The following is a 12,212-nucleotide window of genomic DNA, read 5'->3' as shown; positions in this document are numbered from 1 at the left end:
CCTTTGTGGGGAACCTGGAACCCTCCAAATCCCAGCCTCCTTTCTCCCCAAGGCCCTTTGAGGACCCCAAGGGTTTACCTCAGACTCTGTCTCTTTCTTCGCCAGCGAATGCCCAAAGTCACCGCTCAGTGACTTTGGATTTGGTTTTCCCTCCAACAACCCCCCCCATGTGGCAGCCCCCAGCCCTCCCAGAGCTGGAGAACCCACACTAGATGTCCCCGCCAGTCCTCCTCACCCTCCCGCCCGCAGCTAATTACAGTTCTTGTTGGGAGTTTATTATGATTCCTCTTCTTACTTCTAAAATATTGGTGTTTTCCACCTGGAAAAAACAAACCAGAGGGGCTGGCTAATGAAGGAAGTTAGGTTTGCAAAACACTGTAAATAATTTAGCATTGTATTTCAAGGGAAAAAAATAGCTTTCTTAAATCATCCCCGCAATATAAATTGCAGACTTACAGTATGGTCCTGGTAAGTCTAAATTTTTAAAGGAGCAATATTCAAAGAGACATAGATGTCTGTATTAATTATTTATTCGCCGGTGCCTTCCTTCGTTTCTAACTTATTATTAATTAGGCGCCTCTAGTCTTTCGCAGAGCGCTCCACTGAGCCGGTTGCAGCTTTAAATATGAATTAAAAGCAAATCCAAGCTACTGTAATGCGAAAATTATTCCGTGTCTTGCATGGCAGAGATGAATAGCTGCGTGGATCGATACCGCGAAACTCGGCTTCGAACGACAGGGTTATTGATAGCTTATATTAATGATGTTAATGATGGGAAAGGGAACACGGCGGACCGCCGGACTCAGAAACTTTTTGCCGCTGAACCCCCCAGCCCCCCACCCCCCGTGCAATAAAAACGGGAAGGGGGCAGGACTCGGGCTTAAGTGTAATAAGAAAATTATTTATGAAACCGGATAAATGACTTCAGAGCCTTGATGCATTTGAACCTAACGCTCCGGGCTCCTGGCGGCCCCGGCTCCAGCTGGGGAGACCGCGAAAACCCCAAGCCTCTGGGAGCCGGGGCGGGGCGGGGGCGCTCCCCCGGCCGCGGCCGCCTCCGGTTCGCTGCCGCCCGCGCCGGTCCCCGCGGGAGAGCCCTCGGCGGCGGCGAAGCAACGGGGCGGGCGCGACGCTAGTCCCTGCCGGACCCGGGGGCGGGGAGGCCCGTCGGCGGCCCGGCCTTGGGTCCATCTCCTCCCTGGCTCTCCGGGCACCTGCTACCCGCGAGGAGTCAGCCGGCTGGGCCCCGCACCGCGCACCTGGGACCCCCAGCATGTAAACGGGTAGCTGGCTTTTGGAGGTGAGGGAGTTTGGAATAAAGAAAAACTACTCTAAACAGGACAAAAAACAAACCCCAAAACAACCTGGGACAGATGCCCGCTTGGCTCCTCGATGCCTCTGCCGGGGCTCTGCCAGGGCGTAGCCGGGCCGTGCCATCCCGCGCCCGGCGCTGCGGGGCCTGGAGGCTCGGTTTCCCCCGCCTGCGGAGAGCAGGAGCGCGCAGGTTTGGGCTGCACCCCGAGCCGCCTGCAGTGCAGCCTGGGCGCCCCCCCTCCATGGTCTCAAGCACCGACCCACTCTCCTTTCCTCACTTCCCCAGGGCCACTGAGGGGCGGGGGGTGGGCGGGGGTGGGGGAGCAAAAGGTTAAATACTGACCCTAGAGGGCGGCGGGAAAGGTCAGAGCCCCGGGGTCACTCGCTGGCCAGAGCCTCCATCCCCCCGGGCCGGGCGTTAGGCAGCCCAGCCCCCTCCCCCAGGCGGGGCCCTCGGCCCTTCGAGGCCAGGAGATGGGGGAGGTGATGCTGGGCGGCGGTGGGTGCCCCCCGGACGTGGAGGTCAGGGACCTGAGCCCAGTCTTTGGGACTGGAGTGGGAAGTTGGGGGGCTTCTAACTTATGCTTGCGACCGTGATTTGCTCTGCGTTTCAGGAGGGAGGAGACGCCGCCTGGAGCTGCAAAGGCCCAGGTCGCCTGCCAGGCAATCAATGCCAGCCTTCCTCCGGAGGATGGGTGTTTTGTGTATTTTCTTTATTAAAATCCGTTTTCCCTCCTATCCTCCCTCTCCTTCAGTCTTTTCCACGTCTCCGTTTCCCGCTCTTTGCTCGTCTCCTTCCGTCAGTTAGTTCTTCCCACCTCCCCTTTCTTATTTTGTCTTCTCTTCCTACCTCCCTTTCTCTCCAACGCCCCCGCCCCCCAACTTCTGCCCCCTCATTCCCTCCCCCCGCCTCTCCCTCCCCTCGGCAGGCGGAGGCCTGGCCGACCTCTCTGCTCCTCGCGACGATCCCACGGAAAAGGGCCAACTCCACTTGGCACGGTCGTCACGGAACCTTGTTCCTGCGAAAGGCAAGTGAGCGCCAGAATGCGGAGGGGGCGCCGAGCCCCTGCGCCCTCTCGGTGCGCCCCCGCCCCCCTGCTCTGTGGGGCCTGGGCAGCGGGGGTGTCTGGGCCGCTCAGGGTCCCCCCCTTTCTGGAGCTTGGGGCTGGGTCGACGGGTGAGCCCCGGAGCGTGCTCCTCGGCTAAGGCTCCCCGCGGCACCATCAGCCCTCCCCCGACATCACCAAGATTTTTTGACTTGTTTTATTTTTATTTATTTTATTTTGAAAAAAAAAATTAAGCCAAGTGACTCTCTGAGGCCATAGTTCCTAAAAGCACCTGTCGAGCCTTACATCTATTCGAGGGCACCAGGGGTGGCCCAGCTGAAACCATTATCTAGATAATTAGACAAAAACCAAATTTCCTGCCACCCAGCAAGAGCCCCCTGTCAGCTATCTGGCTTCAAAGCCTAAATCAACTACAGTCCGTGTTTCACTCCCGCTGTAGACACAGCCTTCTAGCCACACAAGGTACCAGCAAAGGCCCTTCCTCCCAAAGGAAACACAACAGACACTGTACAAAATCACTTGATTCTGGGGGGGAAAAATCAATATCGAAATTAGGTTTATTGTCTGCTTATATGATTAAAAATGACAAAGTGTTGCCTTTTATTTTCATAGAAAGACAGAAGGCTGAACAAAATAATTTACTATCGAGTTCTGGTTGTTTCATTTGCGTGGCACAGCCTCGAGGAGGCCGAAGGGGCGGCTGGAGAGCACTGTGGCCCCCCTTGGCCCACACAGGGTGAGCTGCCACCCGAGGAGGCGTGCGCCCAGGGCAGGTTTCCTAATCTCCAGCCTGCGGCACGCCGGTTCCGCTGGTGGTTCTCGGTTCCGCCACGTTCCGGAGAAATGCCGGGCCGTCTGTCCCTAGCCCCTTTTTGAACTTAAACCCACGTCACAGGTTTTGTTCCCCAAAATAATTCTCAGGATGACTCTGCTTGAGTGGTTCACGACTCCCGCGGCGCCAGAGCCTTCCTGGCTCACTCAGGCGCGGCCTCCTAGACCCCTATCCAGCCACCCTGGATCTTCGATCCTACGAAGCTCTGCCTCTTCTGTTCTTTTGTGTGTGTGTGTGTGTGTGTGTGTGTGTGTGTGTGTGCGCGCGCGCGCGCGCTGCTTGACCAGGATCAAGGGGTTCCGAAACCTCCGTGGGCTGGATTCTTCGACGGTGACTGCGGTGAGCCGCATGCGGGGGGAGGGGGGTACGGCTGCATTGGGGCACCCGCTGGTTACACCAACGCCGGGGTGTACTTATCTACGTTAAAAACAAAGAGGAAAACCAAAAAACATCCACCGTGTGAACCTCGTCGTAAACTCCCCTCCCCATGCCCTCACCCCCCAAAGCCCAGTTAGAATCTATCCTTAGCTCTCCACTGCTGCGCTTCCGTGAGCGCCCAGCGTGGGCAGAACACGCTCCTATCCGTTCACTGCCTTGTTCTAGAACAAAGCGGCTCCCAAACGCTCGAGGGTTCACGGAGCGCGGCCCACGAGACAGTGTGAACAGCTTCACGCACGCTTAAAAGCACCATTAGGGCAATAACTGGCCAGCCAGGTCCCTCCGAGTCCCTCCGTGCGCCTCGGCGTTTTGGAAAGTGCGCAATTTCGCCGGGGCGCGCGCCCCGGACTCATTTGTTAAAGTCGTTCAGGGGCCTTCCTTTCATTCTGTCCCGGAGGGGGCCTTATCTCCTGGTGGTGGCAAAAATGAATCTAACCAAACCATCTCCTCCAGCGTCGTCCCGGCCTTCTCTCGGGGCCGACGGCTGAAGCAGAAGCGGACGCGGATGCCTCATTACTTGAAAATCTGACAGGCCTCCGCGCCAGACGAGCAGCGGCCCAGCCCCGCCAGCTCAGCCGCCCACTGCCGAGCTCGACGTCTCTCTCTTTGCCTTTGTCGTGCCAGGTCCGAGCACTAGCAAGTCTGTGCTGCTTTCCCGGGCACCGAAGGGAGGCGGCGTGGTTCCTGAAGGGCAGGCCTGAGGAGGCCGCCTTGGGGTGGAGGAAGGCGGCCAGTGGCTTTGGGCCTTGGATGGCGCTGCTTCTGGGAGAGGGGGCAGCTCCGGCTCCTTTCTGCACAAAGCCAAATTCAGCCGCCAGCTTTCCCGGGAACAAACCTGGCCTCTTCTTTCCTCTCCGGTCCCTCTCTCCAGCCTTTTTTCTTTACTGGTCTCCCTCTCCAGCCTTTCGCCCCAAGCTGCCAGCCCGAGGGTCAAAGGTCAGGTCTTCACCAGGCCTTGTAGTCCTCCCCTCACTGCCGCTGGCGCGGGCCCAGGAGTCGTCCAGCCTCGCATTTCCCGCTGGGCGCCTATTGCCAACCAAAGAGAGAACAGATGCAGATCTCTCCTCCTTTACGAAGCTCTCTCTGATGACAAGGGGTCTCGGGTGTGGGGGGTGGGGTGGGGCAGGTTAATGTAGGAAATTATGTTGAGAGTATAAAATCACTCGTGGTTATTTGAGATTTTTTTTGGGGGGGATGTTTAATGATTTCTGTAAGTATCCAAATCGGTGTGGTTATCATTTCTGTTGCCCAAACCCTGGACAGAGCTGGAAATAAGTTGCCAGAAGCGATCTAGAAGACACAAACGAAGCGCAGCCCTCCAAGTAGGCAGATCTCTTCCAAAGGGGCTGACCTTTTGCATGAGTGGGGGCAAGGCCAGCAGAGTAAAAAGCAGATTTCTATGCATGTTCACGTGGCCCAATGTAATGAACACATCTCCATCAATTCCTGGAGGCAGAGGGCTCAATTTATTTTGGTTTTAGCTGAGAACATCCTCAGCCTCAGCTCTGACTGACTACAGAGCAGCCAAGTAGTTAGAATTCTCTCTCCAACGAATGCGATGGTCAATAGAATTCTCGGTATCAAATGAGCAATAATTTGCTGTGGCTACATGCTGGATAATGAAAGATGTTAGCGGGATCAATAAAAAATGAAAACACTTTTACTTACATCTTGAGTTACTGTTTTAAGAGTGAGAGGGATGCAACAAACCCAAAGCTAGGTTCAGAGCCTCTCCATGCCCCCCTCGGACCCACAGAGGGCTGTCACCGGCACACAGAAGCTTCTCCCCGCCAGGGCCTCTACCTGCCTTCCTCCCTGCTCAAAGGCCAGGAGGTTATTTACATCAAAATTAACCCGTTAGAGACCAGTGCTAATTTAACTATCAGGGTTTTTAAATTTTTCTTTTCCCCCTGCAGTCATAAATTGTAAATTGTTTTTCATCAGAACTAAACGGTCACATAACTGGTTATAGTTCACTGAAAAAGTAGGAAAGCATCCCAAAGTTGAATTGTCCTTTGAAATGCCTCTAAATGTGCACTTGGCCCAGGCACTCAGGAGGGCCTGTGTTCTCTGGCTGTGCATATACAGGCAAAGGAATAGATTTAATTCCTTTTGATTTGCTATGTTTGGCCATTACATTGGAAAATCCAGACCTTAAACCTGCTCTTTCCAGATGAGTTAATTCTCTCATCTTCTTTCATAATCATTTTGTCTCTTCAGTTTGTTTTCAGTTTGCATTGGGTTTATTTTTATCTTCCAGTCTGCCTTTCTCATCATTAAATCCCAAACACTCCCTGACAGATCTGGTTCCTAAGAAACCTATTGTGAAACCACCGGGGAAGCATTCTTTATATATATTTTAAGATACCAAGACTTATATAAAAGAAAATATCCCGAGTGTTTTGCATAAAACAGGCGCAGCAAAACAGTTGGCGGCCAGATAGCTTCTAGCGCCGGAACCAAATAAGCAAAGGACATTGGGATATGTGTTTAGAGGCTTCTGTAGGTTTAAGAAGCCTACGTTTTCTCACCAGTTAAGAAAAAAAGACACGAATTTAGCTGCCGCTCTATGTCTTCTGACCAGAGGACCTGGTTCTGCCACCAAGATAACAGTGCTGCAAGGACAGTGGACTGTGATAATCTTGAGCATGTTTGGGCTGGATCTGGAGAGACAGCCCAGCAACCTGGGAAATTTAGAAAGCAGGAGCCAGCCTCGAAAAGTGTAGACAAGTTCCAGTTTGGGGATTTCCCCGGGTGAGTGAATCTGGCTGGCTCCTTTTATACAACTCGCGCGAACACAGGTGCGGGTCTGCCGCCGCACGCTGCGTAAAGGGAGAATCGCGCACAAGCCGGGACGCGCTCTTGTACCGGCCCCCCGCGCTGGGCGCACCCGGATATTGACACCCTGTTTCGGAGGCCTCCTCCCCGTCCTGATTTGCTACTTTAAGCTCCACAGGAGGACCTGTTAGTGGCCCTGGCTGCCAGGGCAGGCTGGGAGGGTGGCGCCCCCGCTTGGCTCTCCAGCTGTGACGCCGTTGCTGCCGTCCGCCCTCTGCTCCCTCCCTGTTTGCGTGGACGCTAGCTCAGCAGTGGACCAGCGTGGCCAGGCTGGTGGAGCCCCTGCCCTGGCTAACCACCCCCGCCCCCCGGCCTGTGCCTGTGAGACTGGCTTACCCCAGTGGGCGAGTCGCAGCGCACAGGCGGATTTCATGGCAGGTTGCTTCCAGGACTAGCGGCCAGGTTCCCGCTTGAGGATTTGCCCCCTAGGAGGGAGGGAAAGGAGAGTCAATCTGCATAATTTCAAATGAGAAAGAAACCATAAACCGGGATCCTAATGTCAACCTCCCTAAAGCCCTCCTCTTCCCCTAACCTGTAGCCCCCGACCCCCCACGCGCAAGGCACAGTAAGAAAAAGTAATCCGCACACGTCGCCCGCGATACCTTTTATTGCGCTCATGTTAAAGACAGGATGGCCCCTCCACGAAGCGTTCTCAGCAGCCCGGGGCAGGTGGGTCAGCCAGGCCGCTCCGGGGCCCGCGGATTCCTGCGAGGTCGCGAGGCGTGAGGGGTGCAGGGAAGAAAGATCTCGGGCTCTGTGCCAAGAGGCCCCCGTGGGCGCCCGGGGTCTGAGCTAGACTCACAAACCCAAATTCCCTCCAGCGCCTTCGGCTCCATCTTTCAGTCCAAGCGAAGATCAATTCTCCCTCTCCCTCGCTCGCACGCATTTGCAGCCATAAATAAACAGCTCCCAGCGAAATCAGGACCGAGGGGAGGAGAGGAGAGAAGAGACGGCGAGAACCCCGGCGCGGGGCTCGCTCTGCCCCGGAGCCCGAGCCGGGCGGCTCTTTTTGGTCAGGCCAGCCTCGCATTTGGGGTTGCAACTTGCATTTGAATAACTGCCTGGGCTTGTTATGGACCGGGGAAAGCTCTGAAAGGGAATCACTATGCAAATTGTCCCAGTTACAATCGAAAGGTTCGATCTCCAGGAGCCGCCTGACGGAAGTTGATGTCAGCTATCTGTGCATTAGGGCTGCATTACCGCCCCCGCGCCCGCCGCGCCCGCTCGCGCCGGCCTGCCAGGCTTTTCTTTCTTTCTTTTTTTTTCCCCTTCTCTTTGCTTATGTGTGTATTTTCCCTCAGTAATTACAAAAAGGGGTAAAAAAAAAAGGCTGAAGGTGGCGGCGTCGCGGACTCGGGCCTGAGGCGCCCACGGGCGGCGGGGGAGGGCCGCGCGGGAGGGGTGCGCGTGCGGTTCTTGGCGGCAGGTGTTGGTGTGCGTCCGAAATCAAACCTTTAGAAACGGTTTCCTAGCGCTTCGCAGGCCGCGCGGCGGCGAGGGGCGGGGGCGGCGGCGTCTGCCTTCGCCCGCCCGCCCGCCCGCTTCCACAGCGCCGGCTGCGGATCAATACCCGCGCCTGTAATCCCAGTAATTGCAGGGCTCGCGGCTTCTATGTTAAAGAACCGGGTGCTGGTGCGCGGGCGGCCGCGGCGCCTCCGGGCGCCTTTTGGGGCGCCCACCTTTTACCCCGGGGTGCTGACATCGCCTCGCAGCGGGGTGGCTTTGCGATCGGCGCGCGCGCAGCAGCCGGGGCGGACCTGGGGACCCGGGGACCCGCTGGGACCGCCGAGGCCTCTGCCGGGCCTGCCGCCCGCGGAGGCATCCTGGGGGCTCAGGGCGGCCGCGTGCGGCCCGGGGGCGGCCACCGGGGCTTAGACGCCGGCCCGCCGGCCTCGGGCCGCGCAGGCTTCAGGCCTCGACGCTCGGGGCGCGAGGACGCGGGGACCTGGGCCTTCGGGCAGCGGAGGCGCGAAGTCTCGTCCCGCTTTGGTCGCCTTCCAGGGCCCGAGGCCGGGCTCGGCTCGCGGCTGCTCGGGGGGCGCTCCGCCCGGGGGCCTGGCACCGGCGCCGGGACCCGGCGAGTCGCCCGAGCGGCACTCAGGCTCCGGTTTCCTCCGGCGGCGCTGGGCCCGCGGGCCCCGCCGCGCCCGCGGGCCGCCTGCTGCCCCCGCGCCCGCCCCTCGCCCGCGGAGCCGGCCCCCGCGCGGCGGGCAGCCCGCAGCTTCTGGCGCCCCCGAAGATGACCATCTGTCATTCAATTAAGGTTTCAGGGCAGCTGATGGGGGAGCCAGGGTCAGCGACCCCAGGACAAAACGGCCTGCTGCCTCGGATGGGAGAAGTTCAAATGTTAAACGCGGAACATTGTGCCCGCTCCGGCTCCGGCCCCCACCCGGCCGCGGGTCCGGCCGGTGGACAGCAGCGGGGTGAAGGGCAGCGGTCATTAGCACTTAGATTTCAGCCCAGGGCCGGGCTCCTTCTGTTGGGTCATTTCGACCAGAGAACCTTTAACCCTTTCAGGCCCCCCTCCCTCTGGGGAAGCAGCCTGTCCCGCCCAAGGGGGAAGGCAGGGGGATCAGATGCGCGGCGCCCGGGGAAAGCTGCATCTCTGGTCACTTCTCCACAGGAGAACACCGACAACACAGAAGACAAACACTTCATTTCATCCCAAACAAACTAAAAGGTCTTTAAAAAGTTTTGGTTTATTATTATTTTTTGTTTTTGTGAATCCTCTCTTCAGGATATTTTTTTCCATTGATTTTTTAAGAGACAGTGGAAGGGAGGGAGGGAGGGAGAGGGAGAGAGAGAGAAACATCGATGTGAGAGAGACACATGGGTTGGTTGTCTCCGAGGAGGCACTGGACTAGGCTTGATCTAACCTGCAACCCAGGTACAGGCCCTTGACCCGGAATCAGATCCCCAACCCTTGGGTGTGTAGGTGGATGGTCCAACCACTGAGCCACACAGTCAGGGCAAAGTTTTATTTAAAAAAAATTTTGGTTTTGGGGAAGAAGTACATTAAATATGATCATGGAACTAATGGGCCAGTGTGGGGAGAATGGGTTTGTAAAGAATTCCAGGTTTTTCTCCCATAACTAGGTTTGTTTGCCTGAATGTGTGTGACTGGCGATGAGCATCTGGTCACAGACAACTCCATTAAAAGTGCTGGTGATGAAAAGTCTGCTTTGCAGCCAGCCTCATCTAGAGTTGAAAACAGGTTGGACAGTTGGTCTTTCCCTTCTGGAGTTTTCCCATAATAAAATGAGGTAAAACAATAATTTTTATGAATGGAATTAATAAAATACATTCATTGAGCATCCACAGGCTGTGGACATTTAGGTGTTAGTAGTGTTGGCTTCCCTGCACTAGACAGAGGGAGAAGCAGCCACATAGCCATTTCCAGTAGGAGATCCAACTATTCCTCTCAATTATTAACCGCAAAGCTTGAAAACAACTCTGTTAGCAACATATCATTTCAAGGAGTATACAACTAGGTCCTTCAGCAGGCTAGTTAGTAATATAGAAGAAGGACCCAGGACTTCTGGCTTCCAGCCCCAGGTCTCAACATTAAACCTAGTCCCTACTTTTTGGGAAGTAACTATCAAATCAATTAATCAATCAGACGTTCAGCATTGAAGCACCTTAGCAAATTTTTCAGTGGATAACAATGAATAATGCATGGCCCTCCAGTATATTGACTGTGGTAAATGATCTTTAAAGTAAGGTGCTGCAACAAGTACCTTTAAATAAAATCAAAATAAAAAGTTTACCACAATCATAATAAATTGTTCAGTCATCTTCCTATTGACTCATGTAGCATCTTTCTTCAGGGGCATTTGGAGTTATTTTTCCCCCCTTACAAACAGACCAGAACAAATTGATGAATTGAGCTTTCACTATGCTAATTTAGACATTATAAATATTTAATTAACATCCCTAATAGCCAGTCATAGAGAGCCCCCTCTCTACTTTACACTGTTCTTAATCTAAAGTAAATGCTTTTCCCATTAATAGCCTGATGCCATATTAGCAGCTTCCTCGGTAAAAAGGCCCCATTTAGTCCAAAAGGAGGGGGGTGTTGAGTAGCCTGCATTAGATAGGGGTTTATTCCTGTTTGTAAAGGAGCCTAGGAGCAGCATGAAGTCTCTACAAATTCCACCTTTCTCAGTTCTTGCTCAAGTGAGGCTATCCTAAGAAGAGTGGTAGCCTCTCAGTTTCATTTTTCTAGACAAGGTAATCTTTTGGGGTTGTAGTAGGATAAAATGCATTTATTTTAGTGAGAATTATGTAAAAAGTGATTCATAGATAATAGATGACAAAATTCCAACCATGGAATGTACTAGTCTTTTCCATAGAGTGGTGCAGCGAAAAGAATTCTGAGCCAGGTGACAAAGGACCTCAGTTCAAATTCTGTGGCACTCACTAGCAGTGGGATCCTTGGAAGGGATTTAATTCCTTGAGTCTCAGTTTTCTCTTTTAATGTGGCTATAATTAATATCTATACCACAGGGTTACTTTAAAGATTAAATAGGAGAATATATGTGAAATTGCTTGGCATACACTCAATTAATATTGGGTTAGATCCAAAATCACTGCCAAATATTCATGAACCCTTCTTTCCCCTTATATTTATTTTTGTCCTCTCTAAAATTGTCTTGTTATGACCTAACATTATATTTGCAAATGTTATTGGTCTCATCAATTCTTGTATCATCAAGTCTTGGAAGTGAGGAGAAACTGGGGAGCTTAAACCCTGACCAAGAGGCAATGTACGAGCAGATACTGGAACTTAGACTTTCAAAAGCTCTGAGTCATAAACTCAGATCACTGAAGTGTCCTTACATAACAGTCCTTGTGTGGTTTAGAAAGATTCCAGAAGCAGCATTACGTTTCCTGGGGGTGGGTGTGGGGTGGGTGGGGTGGAGGTGGGGGGGGGGGGGGCAGGAATCAGGCCAGAACTGAGAGTTCAAGAAATTGGAAATGCTCCAGGCTGATCTAACTCTGGGACTAGAATCTGCAGATACTAAGCATTAGAGTAAACAGCTGGAGAAAGGAAAAGAAGCTTCAGACAATTTACATTTAAAACATTGGAAAGATAGGCCATGTTATTCTGAGAATATTTTCAAAGAATTTAAGGAAGATACTGACTGACTTGTTGGATGTTGCTGGTTACAGAGACAGTAGGAACCCTGAATTATTATTCTTATTTGCAAGCACAAAATAAATACTACTTAATGTAATATACGCATTAATATTGACAAGACAGATGTTTATCTAGGTATAGTGTATATCCTAGTAAAATTGCATCATTTCTAGTTTTGGGGCAAACCAGATTTTCCTTTTTCTTTTTGGTTAGCTAGCAGTGGAAAGACTCAGAAAGATCAATGCAAAAGGGGCAAAGAATCTGCTGGGATGATTTCCCAGGCAGCAGGGGCAGTCGGAGGTACGGGCAGAGAGCTCCATCTCTCTTCCCTGCTCTGCTCTCCCTCCCTCTCTCGATCTCTCTAATCTGTGATGATCCATGAAATAGAAAGGGAAACATTTTTGCACCCCTTGCCCTCAACCTTTTGTTTTGAGACACCCATGGGGAATATTTTTGACAAATGGCTCCTAGGGATGTGTCCCAGAGTGCTGCCTCCCGAGGATATTGATTTATCCTAGGGGATGCTTGGTGTGGGCTTGGAGATCTCTTATTTTCTATTTCCTGGTCCTCCTGAGTGAGGGCA

The sequence above is a fragment of the Miniopterus natalensis genome, chromosome 1 (assembly GCF_054644295.1).
Source record: "Miniopterus natalensis isolate mMinNat1 chromosome 1, mMinNat1.hap1, whole genome shotgun sequence".
Classification (NCBI taxonomy): domain Eukaryota; kingdom Metazoa; phylum Chordata; class Mammalia; order Chiroptera; family Miniopteridae; genus Miniopterus; species Miniopterus natalensis.
This window is presented reverse-complemented; position numbering follows the sequence as displayed.